The following is a 13,164-nucleotide window of genomic DNA, read 5'->3' as shown; positions in this document are numbered from 1 at the left end:
TCACGCGGAGGGGTCATACGCCCCGGCGGCCACGATAGACGTCCTCCCGCTTCGCGGTGGTCGGGAGGGCTTAGCGGATAGGTGCAGATGCGGGGGCGGCTTCCCGAGATAGCCGTCCCTAGGTTAGGCGAGGGTTTGAGAAACATCTTTCGCGGTAGACCGGCGCGGCCGGCGGACGCCCACGTGGCGTGCCGCGAGTCGGATCGCGCGCTCGGCCTCCGTTGATGGCCGCTAGGTGCGTGCGTGGAATCGGGGCGTCTCGGTCTCGCTGCCGTACGGCTCGCGCTAGGCCTGCGGGGGCGGCGTCGGAGCGCGCGCTCGCGCGGCGGCCGTAGCGCTAGAGGGCGACCCGCAAGTGGGGAGGAACCGTCCACCCAACGCCGGCGCTAGCCGGGGCCGGTGGGGGCCCTACCAAGGCGGGTCATGGTCGCATGTCGGTCGGTCCGGCCTCTGTTTACCGAGGCGGCCGGCACCTCCATCTGCCTTGGATGCCCCGAATCCGCAGACTTTCCTCCGGCCTCAGCTTAACGAGACGGCCGTTGCCTCCATCCTTGGATGTTAACATTCGCAGAGTTTCAGCTCCGGGCTAGGGCGGGTGAAGTCGTCTCGAACCACGTGCCTGAAGGCCGCCTCGCGCCGGATGCAGGCCCCGCTCTGTCGTGCGGTGTGACCGTCCAACGCGGGCATCGCTAGATTAGCCGTGGCCACGATCCTTCCACACCGCGAGCCTTTCGCCCTCGGCCGGTGGTCGCTCAGTTCACGGGCCGCTGATCCCGCTCCATCTCTCCGGCCTGTGTTTAAGGAGGCGGCCGGTCCTCCTTCCTTGGATGGACCATTCGCATATTTTTCGCCCGGCCTGTGTTTAAGGAGGCGGCCGGTCCTCCTTCCTTGGATGGACCATTCGCATATTTTTCGCACCGGCCTGTGTTTAAGGAGGCGGCCGGTAACTCCCTTTCTTGGATGAGACCCAACATTCGCATATTTTTCGCCCGGCCTGTGTTTAAGGAGGCGGCCGGTCCTCCCATTCTGCCAGTGTTCCTTGGACTTTGAAAATTTCAAAGTCTTTCCGCTCCGGGCTAGGGCGGGTGAGGTCGTCTCGAACCACGTGCCTGAAGGCCGCCTCGCGCCAGATGCGGCCCCGCTCTGTCGTGCGGTGTGACCGTCCAACGCGGGCATCGCTAGATTAGCCGTGGCCACGATCCTTCCACACCGCGAGCCTTTCGCCCTCGGCCGGTGTCGGTCAACGTGTGGGTTTGGGGGGAAGGACGGCTGCCGGGAGCAGACAGCCGTCCCCGGGTGGGGTGTACAGTCCTTCCACCGCGGCCGCCGGGAGCAGACGGCCGTCGAGCGATTCTGCCATTGTTCCTAGGACTTTGTACATTTTAAAGACCCTCCGCGCGGGCCGCTGATCCCGCTCGGTCGCTCCGGCCTGTGTTTAAGGAGGCGGCCGGTCCTCCCATTCTGCCAGTGTTCCTTGGACTTTGAATATTTCAAAGTCTTTTCGCTCCGGGCTAGGGCGGGTGAGGTCGTCTCGAACCACGTGCCTGAAGGCCGCCTCGCGCCGGATGCAGGCCCCGCTCTGTCGTGCGGTGTGACCGTCCAACGCGGGCATCGCTAGATTAGCCGTGGCCACGATCCTTCCACACCGCGAGCCTTTCGCCCTCGGCCGGTGTCGGTCAACGTGTGGGGTGGGGGGGAAGGACGGCTGCCGGGAGCAGACAGCCGTCCCCGGGTGGGGTGTACAGTCCCTTCACCGCGGCCGCCGGGAGCAGACGGCCGTCGAGCGATTCTGCCATTGTCCCTAGGACTTTGTACATTTCAAAGACCCTGCGCGCGGGCCGCTGATCCCGCTCGGTCGCTCCGGCCTGTGTTTAAGGAGGCGGCCGGTCCTCCCATTCTGCCAGTGTTCCTTGGACTTTGAAAAGTCTTTCCGCTCCGGGCTAGGGCGGGTGAGGTCGTCTCGAACCACGTGCCTGAAGGCCGCCTCGCGCCGGATGCAGGCCCCGCTCTGTCGTGCGGTGTGACCGTCCAACGCGGGCATCGCTAGATTAGCCGTGGCCACGATCCTTCCACACCGCGAGCCTTTCGCCCTCGGCCGGTGTCGGTCAACGTGTGGGTTTGGGGGGAAGGACGGCTGCCGGGAGCAGACAGCCGTCCCCGGGTGGGGTGTACAGTCCCTTCACCGCGGCCGCCGGGAGCAGACGGCCGTCGAGCGATTCTGCCATTGTTCCTAGGACTTTGTACATTTTAAAGACCCTCCGCGCGGGCCGCTGATCCCGCTCGGTCGCTCCGGCCTGTGTTTAAGGAGGCGGCCGGTCCTCCCATTCTGCCAGTGTTCCTTGGACTTTGAATATTTCAAAGTCTTTCCGCTCCGGGCTAGGGCGGGTGAGGTCGTCTCGAACCACGTGCCTGAAGGCCGCCTCACGCCGGATGCAGGCCCCGCTCTGTCGTGCGGTGTGACCGTCCAACGTGGGCATCGCTAGATTAGCCGTGGCCACGATCCTTCCACACCGCGAGCCTTTCGCCCTCGGCTGATGTTCGGCCAACGTGTGGGGAGGGGGGGAAGGACGGCTGCCGGGAGCAGACAGCCGTCCCCGGGTGGGGTGTACAGTCCCTTCACCGCGGCCGCCGGGAGCAGACGGCCGTCGAGCGATTCTGCCATTGTTCCTAGGACTTTGTACATTTTAAAGACCCTCCGCGCGGGCCGCTGATCCCGCTCCGTCTCTCCGGCCTGTGTTTAAGGAGGCGGCCGGTCCTCCCATTCTGCCATTGTTCCTTGGACTTGTAAAAGTCTTTCCGCTCCGGGCTAGGGCGGGTGAGGTCGTCTCGAACCACGTGCCTGAAGGCCGCCTCGCGCCGGATGCAGGCCCCGCTCTGTCGTGCGGTGTGACCGTCCAACGCGGGCATCGCTAGATTAGCCGTGGCCACGATCCTTCCACACCGCGAGCCTTTCGCCCTCGGCTGATGTTCGGCCAACGTGTGGGGAGGGGGTTATGGACGGCTGCCGGGAGCAGACAGCCGTCCCCGGGAGGGGAGACTTCACGGCGGCCGCCGGGAGCAGACGGCCGTCGAGAGATTCTGCCAGTGTGTTCCTTGGACTTTGAAAAGTCTTTCCGCTCCGGGCTAGGGCGGGTGAGGTCGCCTCGAACCACGTGCCTGAAGGCCGCCTCGCGCCGGATGCAGGCCCCGCTCTGTCGTGCGGTGTGACCGTCCAACGCGGGCATCGCTAGATTAGCCGTGGCCACGATCCTTCCACACCGCGAGCCTTTCGCCCTCGGCCGGTGTTCGCTCAATGCGCGGGCCGCTGATCCCGCTCCATCTCTCCGGCCTGTGTTTAAGGAGGCGGCCGGTCCTCCCATTCTGCCATTGTTCCTTGGACTTGTAAAAGTCTTTCCGCTCCGGGCTAGGGCGGGTGAGGTCGTCTCGAACCACGTGCCTGAAGGCCGCCTCGCGCCGGATGCAGGCCCCGCTCTGTCGTGCGGTGTGACCGTCCAACGCGGGCATCGCTAGATTAGCCGTGGCCACGATCCTTCCACACCGCGAGCCTTTCGCCCTCGGCTGGTGTTCGGCCAACGTGTGGGGAGGGGGTTAAGGACGGCTGCCGGGAGCAGACAGCCGTCCCCGGGAGGGGAGACTTCACGGCGGCCGCCGGGAGCAGACGGCCGTCGAGCGATTCTGCCAGCGTTCCTTGTACTTTGAATATTTCACAGCCGTGCTCGCACTTAGGAAATTTTCGAGCGCTGTGGCACTTAGAAATTTTTCGTCAAGAGAGGCACTTAGACATTTTTCGTCAAGAGAGGCACTTAGAAAATTTTTCTCTCTCTCTCTGTGTGCCTTCCAGGGTGCTGTGCAACCCTGCGTGTTGTGTTCCCACCGAGCAAGGGGCGCTGCTGGCGGCCATGACCAAGCGCTCGGCACCGGGCCCTTTCATTTTGTGGGGTAAATTATGCGCCCCCCATGCTCGTTCTGACTATATTTTGCGAAAGGGGGGTAAATCGTTGATGAGTACGCTGACTAGGGGGACCATTTAGCGTACTCTGGCGCACCTGAAGACCAAAGTTGGTACTGCACCCTCCCCCTGGTACCCCAGCCCCTGGTACCTAAAGAGGGAGAGGCCGAATTTTCGCTTTTTGGGGCCGACCGAGGGAACCAGCCGAGGCGGACACTTTTCGGCTCAAGAGCCGTTGGCACTTAGAAAAAATTCGCACAAGTTGGCAGGGCTACCAGGGGAAGAGGCCGAATTTTCGCTTTTGAAGGCCGACCGCGGGAACCAGCCGAGGCGGACACTTTTCGGCTCAAGAGCCGTTGGCACTTAGAAAATATTTGCCAAACTTGGCTTGACTTCCAGGAGAAGAGGCCGAATTTTCACTTTTGGTGGCCGACCTGGGGAACCAGCCGAGGCGGACACTTTTCGGCTCAAGAGCCGTTGGCACTTAGAAAATATTTGCCAAACTTGGCTTGACTTCCAGGAGAAGAGGCCGAATTTTCACTTTTGGTGGCCGTTATGGGGAACCAGCCGAGGCGGACACTTTTCGGCTCAAGAGCCGTTGGCACTTAGAAAATATTTGCCAAACATGGCTTGACTTCCAGGAGAAGAGGCCGAATTTTCACTTTTGGTGGCCGTTATGGGGAACCAGCCGAGGCGGACACTTTACGCTGGTTGAGTCGTTGGCACTTAGAAAATATTTGCCAAACTTGGCTTGACTTCCAGGAGAAGAGGCCGAATTTTCACTTTTGGTGGCCGACCTGGGGAACCAGCCGAGGCGGACACTTTACGCTGGTTGAGTCGTTGGCACTTAGAAAATATCTGCCAAACTTGGCTTGACTTCCAGGAGAAGAGGCCGAATTTTCACTTTTGGTGACCGACCTGGGGAACCAGCCGAGGCGGACACTTTACGCTGGTTGAGTCGTTGGCACTTAGAAAATATTTGCCAAACTTGGCTTGACTTCCAGGAGAAGAGGCCGAATTTTCACTTTTGGTGGCCGACCTGGGGAACCAGCCGAGGCGGACACTTACGCTGGTTGAGTCGTTGGCACTTAGAAAATATTCGCCAAACTTGGCAAGACTTCCAGGAGAAGAGGCCGAATTTTCACTTTTGGTGGCCGACCTGGGGAACCAGCCGAGGCGGACACTTTACGCTGGTTGAGTCGTTGGCACTTAGAAAATATTTGCCAAACTTGGCTTGACTTCCAGGAGAAGAGGCCGAATTTTCACTTTTCATGGCCGTTATGGGGAACCAGCCGAGGCGGACACTTTGCGCTGGTTGAGTCGTTGGCACTTAGAAAATATTTGCCAAACTTGGCTTGACTTCCAGGAGAAGAGGCCGAATTTTCACTTTTGGTGGCCGTTATGGGGAACCAGCCGAGGCGGACACTTTAGGCTGGTTGAGTCGTTGGCACTCAGAAAATATTCGCCAAACTTGGCCAGACTTCCAGGAGAAGAGGCCGAATTTTCACTTTTGGTGACCGACCTGGGGAACCAGCCGAGGCGGACACTTTACGCTGGTTGAGTCGTTGGCACTTAGAAAATATTTGCCAAACTTGGCTTGACTTCCAGGAGAAGAGGCCGAATTTTCACTTTTGGTGGCCGACCTGGGGAACCAGCCGAGGCGGACACTTTACGCTGGTTGAGTCGTTGGCACTTAGAAAATATTCGCCAAACTTGGCAAGACTTCCAGGAGAAGAGGCCGAATTTTCACTTTTGGTGGCCGACCTGGGGAACCAGCCGAGGCGGACACTTTACGCTGGTTGAGTCGTTGGCACTTAGAAAATATTTGCCAAACTTGGCTTGACTTCCAGGAGAAGAGGCCGAATTTTCACTTTTCATGGCCGTTATGGGGAACCAGCCGAGGCGGACACTTTTCGGCTCAAGAGCCGTTGGCACTTAGAAAATATTTGCCAAACATGGCTTGACTTCCAGGAGAAGAGGCCGAATTTTCACTTTTGGTGGCCGTTATGGGGAACCAGCCGAGGCGGACACTTTACGCTGGTTGAGTCGTTGGCACTTAGAAAATATTTGCCAAACTTGGCTTGACTTCCAGGAGAAGAGGCCGAATTTTCACTTTTGGTGGCCGACCTGGGGAACCAGCCGAGGCGGACACTTTACGCTGGTTGAGTCGTTGGCACTTAGAAAATATTCGCCAAACTTGGCCAGACTTCCAGGAGAAGAGGCCGAATTTTCACTTGTTGTGGCCGTTATGGGGAACCAGCCGAGGCGGACACTTTACGCTGGTTGGGTCGTTGGCACTTAGAAAATATTCGCCAAACTTGGCCAGACTTCCAGGAGAAGAGGCCGAATTTTCACTTGTTGTGGCCGTTATGGGGAACCAGCCGAGGCGGACACTTTACGCTGGTTGGGTCGTTGGCACTTAGAAAATATTCGCCAAACTTGGCCAGACTTCCAGGAGAAGAGGCCGAATTTTCACTTGTTGTGGCCGTTATGGGGAACCAGCCGAGGCGGACACTTTACGCTGGTTGGGTCGTTGGCACTTAGAAAATATTCGCCAAACTTGGCTTGACTTCCAGGAGAAGAGGCCGAATTTTCACTTATGGTGGCCGTTATGGGGAACCAGCCGAGGCGGACACTTTACGCTGGTCGAGTCGTTGGCACTTAGAAAATATTCGCCAAACTTGGCCAGACTTCCAGGAGAAGAGGCCGAATTTTCACTTGTTCTGGCCGACCTGGGGAACCAGACGAGGCGGACACATCACCCCGCAAGTGCCGTTGGCACTTTGAAAATATTCGCCAAACTTGGCCAGACTTCCAGGAGAAGAGGCCGAATTTTCACTTGTTCTGGCCGACCTGGGGAACCAGACGAGGCGGACACATCACCCCGCAAGTGCCGATGGCACTTAGAAAATATTCGCCAAACTTGGCCGGACTTCCAGGAGAAGAGGCCGAATTTTCGCTTTTTCTGGCCGACCTGGGGAACCAGACGAGGCGGACACATCACCCCGCAAGTGCCGTTGGCACTTTGAAAATATTCGCCAAACTTGGCCGGACTTCCAGGAGAAGAGGCCGAATTTTCACTTGTTCTGGCCGACCTGGGGAACCAGACGAGGCGGACACATCACCCCGCAAGTGCCGTTGGCACTTTGAAAATATTCGCCAAACTTGGCCGGACTTCCAGGAGAAGAGGCCGAATTTTCACTTTTTCTGGCCGACCTGGGGAACCAGACGAGGCGGACACATCACCCCGCAAGTGCCGTTGGCACTTTGAAAATATTCGAAACTTCCATCAAACACACATCGGCTTTTTCGCCGTCGCTGTCCGGCCTGGGCACCATCGTGGCTCGGACAGTTCGTGTGCCAGCTTCCGTTGGCACTTAGAACATTTTTCAAAATAAAAATAAACAGTCCTGCACATACGTGCCGACTATATTTTGCGAAAGGGGAGTAAACCGATGAGTACACTAACTAGGGGGACCAACAGACCGTAGTGGTCTCCCCTGGTACCTAAATGCATACCCCTGGTACCTCAGCGACTACCCCTGGTACCTAAATGCGTACCCCTGGTACCTCAGAGAGGCCGAATTTTCACATTCCGTGGCCGAACTAGGGAACCGGACGAGGCGGACACTTTTCCGGGAGAGACCCGATGGCACTTAGAAAATATTCGCTCAAGTTGGCAGGACTTCCAGAGCAAGAGGCCGAATTTTCACATTATGTGGCCGAACCGGGGAACCAGCCGAGTCGGACACTTTTCCGGGAGAGACCCGATGGCACTTAGAAAATATTCGCTCAAGTTGGCAGGACTTCCAGAGCAAGAGGCCGAATTTTCACATTATGTGGCCGAACTAGGGAACCGGACGAGTCGGACACTTTTCCGGGCAAGACCCGATGGCACTTAGAAAATATTCGCTCAAGTTGGCAGGACTTCCAGAGCAAGAGGCCGAATTTTCACATTATGTGGCCGAACTAGGGAACCGGACGAGTCGGACACTTTTCCGGGCAAGACCCGATGGCACTTAGAAAATATTCGCTCAAGTTGGCAGGACTTCCAGAGCAAGAGGCCGAATTTTCACTCGCTCGGGCCGACTCGGGGAACCAGCCGAGTCGGACACTTTTCCGGGCAAGACCCGATGGCACTTAGAAAATATTCGCTCAAGTTGGCAGGACTTCCAGAGCAAGAGGCCGAATTTTCACTCGTTCGGGCCGACTCGGGGAACCAGCCGAGTCGGACACTTTTCCGGGCAAGACCCGATGGCACTTAGAAAATATTCGCTCAAGTTGGCAGGACTTCCAGAGCAAGAGGCCGAATTTTCACATTATGTGGCCGAACTAGGGAACCGGACGAGTCGGACACTTTTCCGGGCAAGACCCGATGGCACTTAGAAAATATTCGCTCAAGTTGGCAGGACTTCCAGAGCAAGAGGCCGAATTTTCACTCGTTCGGGCCGACTCGGGGAACCAGCCGAGTCGGACACTTTTCCGGGCAAGACCCGATGGCACTTAGAAAATATTCGCTCAAGTTGACAGGACTTCCAGAGCGAGAGGCCGAATTTTCACTCGGTCGGGCCGACTCGGGGAACCAGACGAGTCGGACACTTTTCCGGGCAAGACCCGTTGGCACTTAGAAAATATTCGCTCAATTTGGCAGGACTTCCAGAGCAAGAGGCCGAATTTTCACTCGTTTGGGCCGACTCGGGGAACCAGCCGAGTCGGACACTTTTCCGGGCAAGACCCGATGGCACTTAGAAAATATTCGCTCAAGTTGACAGGACTTCCAGAGCGAGAGGCCGAATTTTCACTCGGTCGGGCCGACTCGGGGAACCAGACGAGTCGGACACTTTTCCGGGCAAGACCCGTTGGCACTTAGAAAATATTCGCTCAATTTGGCAGGACTTCCAGAGCAAGAGGCCGAATTTTCGCTCGTTCGGGCCGACTCGGGGAACCAGCCGAGTCGGACACTTTTCCGGGCAAGACCCGATGGCACTTAGAAAATATTCGCTCAAGTTGGCAGGACTTCCAGAGCAAGAGGCCGAATTTTCGCTCGTTCGGGCCGACTCGGGGAACCAGCCGAGTCGGACACTTTTCCGGGCAAGACCCGATGGCACTTAGAAAATATTCGCTCAAGTTGGCAGGACTTCCAGAGCAAGAGGCTGAATTTTCACTTTTTCTGGCCGACTCGGGGAACCAGCCGAGTCGGACACTTTTCCGGGCAAGACCCGATGGCACTTAGAAAATATTCGCTAAAGTTGGCAGGACTTCCAGAGCAAGAGGCCGAATTTTCGCTCGTTCGGACCGACTCGGGGAACCAGCCGAGTCGGACACGTTACGGCCGAACAGCCGTTGGCACTTAGAAAATATTCGCTCAAGTTGGCAGGACTTCCAGAGCGAGAGGCCGAATTTTCGCTCGTTCGGGCCGACTCGGGGAACCAGCCGAGTCGGACACTTTTCCGGGCAAGACCCGATGGCACTTAGAAAATATTCGCTCAAGTTGGCAGGACTTCCAGAGCGAGAGGCCGAATTTTCGCTCGTTCGGGCAGACTCGGGGAACCAGCCGAGTCGGACACATTACGGCCGAACACCCGTTGGCACTTAGAAAATATTAGCTCAAGTCGGCCGGACTTCCAGGCGAAGAGGCCGAATTTTCACTTTTTCTGGCCGACTCGGGGAACCAGCCGAGTCGGACACATTTCGGCGTAACACCCGTTGGCACTTAGAAAATATTCGCCCAAGTCGGCCGGACTTCCAGGCGAAGAGGCCGAATTTTCGCTCGTTCGGGCCGACCGGAGGAACCAGCCGAGTCGGACACATTACGGTGTAACACCCGTTGGCACTTAGAAAATATTCGCCAAAGTTCGTTGGACCTCCAGGCGAAGAGGCCGAATTTTCGCTCGTTCGGGCCGACTCGGGGCACCAGCCGAGTCGGACACATTACGGCCGAACACCCGTTGGCACTTAGAAAATATTCGCCAAAGTTCGTCGGACTTCCAGGCGAAGAGGCCGAATTTTCGCTCGTTCGGGCCGACTCGGGGAACCAGCCGAGTCGGACACATTTCGGCGCAACACCCGTTGGCACTTAGAAAATATTCGCCAAAGTTCGTCGGACTTCCAGGCGAAGAGGCCGAATTTTCGCTCGTTCGGGCCGACTCGGGGAACCAGCCGAGTCGGACACATTTCGGCGCAACACCCGTTGGCACTTAGAAAATATTCGCCAAAGTCGGCCGGACTTCCAGGCGAAGAGGCCGAATTTTCGCTCGTTCGGGCCGACTCGGGGAACCAGCCGAGTCGGACACATTTCGGCGCAACACCCGTTGGCACTTAGAAAATATTCGCCAAAGTCGGCCGGACTTCCAGGCGAAGAGGCCGAATTTTCGCTCGTTCGGGCCGACTCGGGGAACCAGCCGAGTCGGACACATTTCGGCGCAACACCCGTTGGCACTTAGAAAATATTCGCCAAAGTTCGTCGGACCTCCAGAGCGAGAGGCCGAATTTTCACTTTTTCTGGCCGACCGGAGAACCAGCCGAGGCGGACACATCACGCCGCTTTTGCCGTTGGCATATTCGAAACTTCCAGAATCGGCTTTTTCGCCGTCGCTGTCCGGCCTGGGCACCATCGTGGCTCGGACACGTCGTGTGCCAGCGTCCGCTGGCACTTAGAAAATTTTTCAAAATAAAAATAAACAGTCCTGCACATACGTGCCCACTATATTTTGCGAAAGGGGAGTAAACCGTCGATGAGTACGCTGACTAGTGGGACCAACCATCGCGCTCTGGCGCACCTGAAGACCAAAGTTGGTACTGCACCCTACCCCTGGTACCCAAACGGGGTAGAGGCCGATTTTTCGCATTTGGCGGCCGACCTAGGGAACCAGAAGAGGCGGACACTTTTCCGAGCAAGTGCCGATGGCACTTCCAGAGCGAGAGGCCGAATAATCGTAATTTGTGGCCGACTTGGGAACCAGCGAAGGCGGATAGGAAGTGGAGCGGGTCCCGCCGGCTGGTCCGCGGGCCAATTGCGGTCCCGCGAGTTAGCGATCGCGGTCCGGAATTCTAGCCGACTTGGGAACCAGCGAAGGCGGATAGGAAGTGGATTGGGTCCCGCCGGCTGGTCCGCGGGCCAATTGCGGTCCCGCGAGTTAGCGATTGCGGTCCGGAATTCTAGCCGACTTGGGAACCAGCGAAGGCGGATAGGAAGTCAAGTGGGTCCCGCCGGCTGGTCCGCGGGCCAATTGCGGTCCCGCGAGTTAGCGATCGCGGTCCGGAATTCTAGCCGACTTGGGAACCAGCGAAGGCGGATAGGAAGTCAAGCGGGTCCCGCCGGCTGGTCCGCGGGCCAATTGCGGTCCCGCGAGTTAGCGATCGCGGTCCGGAATTCTAGCCGGCCGGGGACCACCGCGAGGCGGATGGGTGGTCACCGAGGTCCCGCCGGCTGGTCCGCGGGCCATTTAGGGTCCCGCGAGTTACCGATCGCGGTCCGGAATTCTACCCGGCCAGGGACCACCGCGAGGCGGATGGGTGGTCACCGAGGTACCGCCGGCTGGTCCGCGGGCCATTTAGGGTCCCGCGAGGTACCGATCGCGGTCCGGAATTCTACCCGGCCAGGGACCACCGCGAGGCGGATGGGTCTTCACCGAGGTCCCGCCGGCTGGTCCGCGGGCCATTTAGGGTCCCGCGAGTTACCGATCGCGGTCCGGAATTCTACCCGGCCGGGGACCACCGCGAGGCGGATGGGTGGTCACCGAGGTCCCGCCGGCTGGTCCGCGGGCCATTTAGGGTCCCGCGAGGTACCGATCGCGGTCCGGAATTCTACCCGGCTGGGGACCACCGCGAGGCGGATGGGTCTTCACCGAGGTCCCGCCGGCTGGTCCGCGGGCCATTTAGGGTCCCGCGAGTTACCGATCGCGGTCCGGAATTCTACCCGGCCGGGGACCACCGCGAGGCGGATGGGTGGTCACCGAGGTCCCGCCGGCTGGTCCGCGGGCCATTTAGGGTCCCGCGAGGTACCGATCGCGGTCCGGAATTCTACCCGGCTGGGGACCACCGCGAGGCGGATGGGTCTTCACCGAGGTCCCGCCGGCTGGTCCGCGGGCCATTTAGGGTCCCGCGAGTTACCGATCGCGGTCCGGAATTCTAGCCGGCCGGGGACCACCGCGAGGCGGATGGGTCTTCACCGAGGTCCCGCCGGCTGGTCCGCGGGCCATTTAGGGTCCCGCGAGGTACCGATCGCGGTCCGGAATTCTAGCCGGCCAGGGACCACCGCGAGGCGGATGGGTCTTCACCGAGGTCCCGCCGGATGGTCCGCGGGCCATTTAGGGTCCCGCAAATTACCGATCGCGGTCCGGAATTCTAGCCGGCAAGGGACCACCGCGAGGCGGATGGGTGGTCACCGAGGTCCCGCCGGCTGGTCCGCGGGCCATTTAGGGTCCCGCGAATTACCGATCGCGGTCCGGAATCCACGCCGGCCAGGGACCACCGCGAGGCGGATGGGTCTTCACCGAGGTCCCGCCGGCTGGTCCGCGGGCCATTTAGGGTCCCGCGAATTACCGATCGCGGTCCGGAATTCTAGCCGGCCGGGGACCACCGCGAGGCGGATGGGTGGTCACCGAGGTCCCGCCGGCTGGTCCGCGGGCCAATTGCGGTCCCGCGAGTTAGCGATCGCGGTCCGGAATTCTACCCGGCCGGGGACCACCGCGAGGCGGATGGGTGGTCACCGACGTCCCGCCGGCTGGTCCGCGGGCCAATTGCGGTCCCGCGAGTTACCGATCGCGGTCCGGAATTCTACCCGGCCGGGGACCACCGCGAGGCGGATGGGTGGTCACCGACGTCCCGCCGGCTGGTCCGCGGGCCATTTAGGGTCCCGCGAGTTACCGATCGCGGTCCGGAATTCTAGCCGGCCGGGGACCACCGCGAGGCGGATGGGTCTTCACCGAGGTCCCGCCGGCTGGTCCGCGGGCCATTTAGGGTCCCGCGAATTACCGATCGCGGTCCGGAATTCTAGCCGGCCGGGGACCACCGCGAGGCGGATGGGTGGTCACCGAGGTCCCGCCGGCTGGTCCGCGGGCCAATTGCGGTCCCGCGAGTTAGCGATCGCGGTCCGGAATTCTACCCGGCCGGGGACCACCGCGAGGCGGATGGGTGGTCACCGACGTCCCGCCGGCTGGTCCGCGGGCCAATTGCGGTCCCGCGAGTTAGCGATCGCGGTCCGGAATTCTACC

This window comes from Syngnathus floridae, unplaced genomic scaffold (assembly GCF_059516105.1).
Source record: "Syngnathus floridae isolate MCC-2025c unplaced genomic scaffold, RoL_Sflo_1.0 HiC_scaffold_70, whole genome shotgun sequence".
Classification (NCBI taxonomy): domain Eukaryota; kingdom Metazoa; phylum Chordata; class Actinopteri; order Syngnathiformes; family Syngnathidae; genus Syngnathus; species Syngnathus floridae.
Note: the sequence above shows the minus strand (reverse complement) of the source record.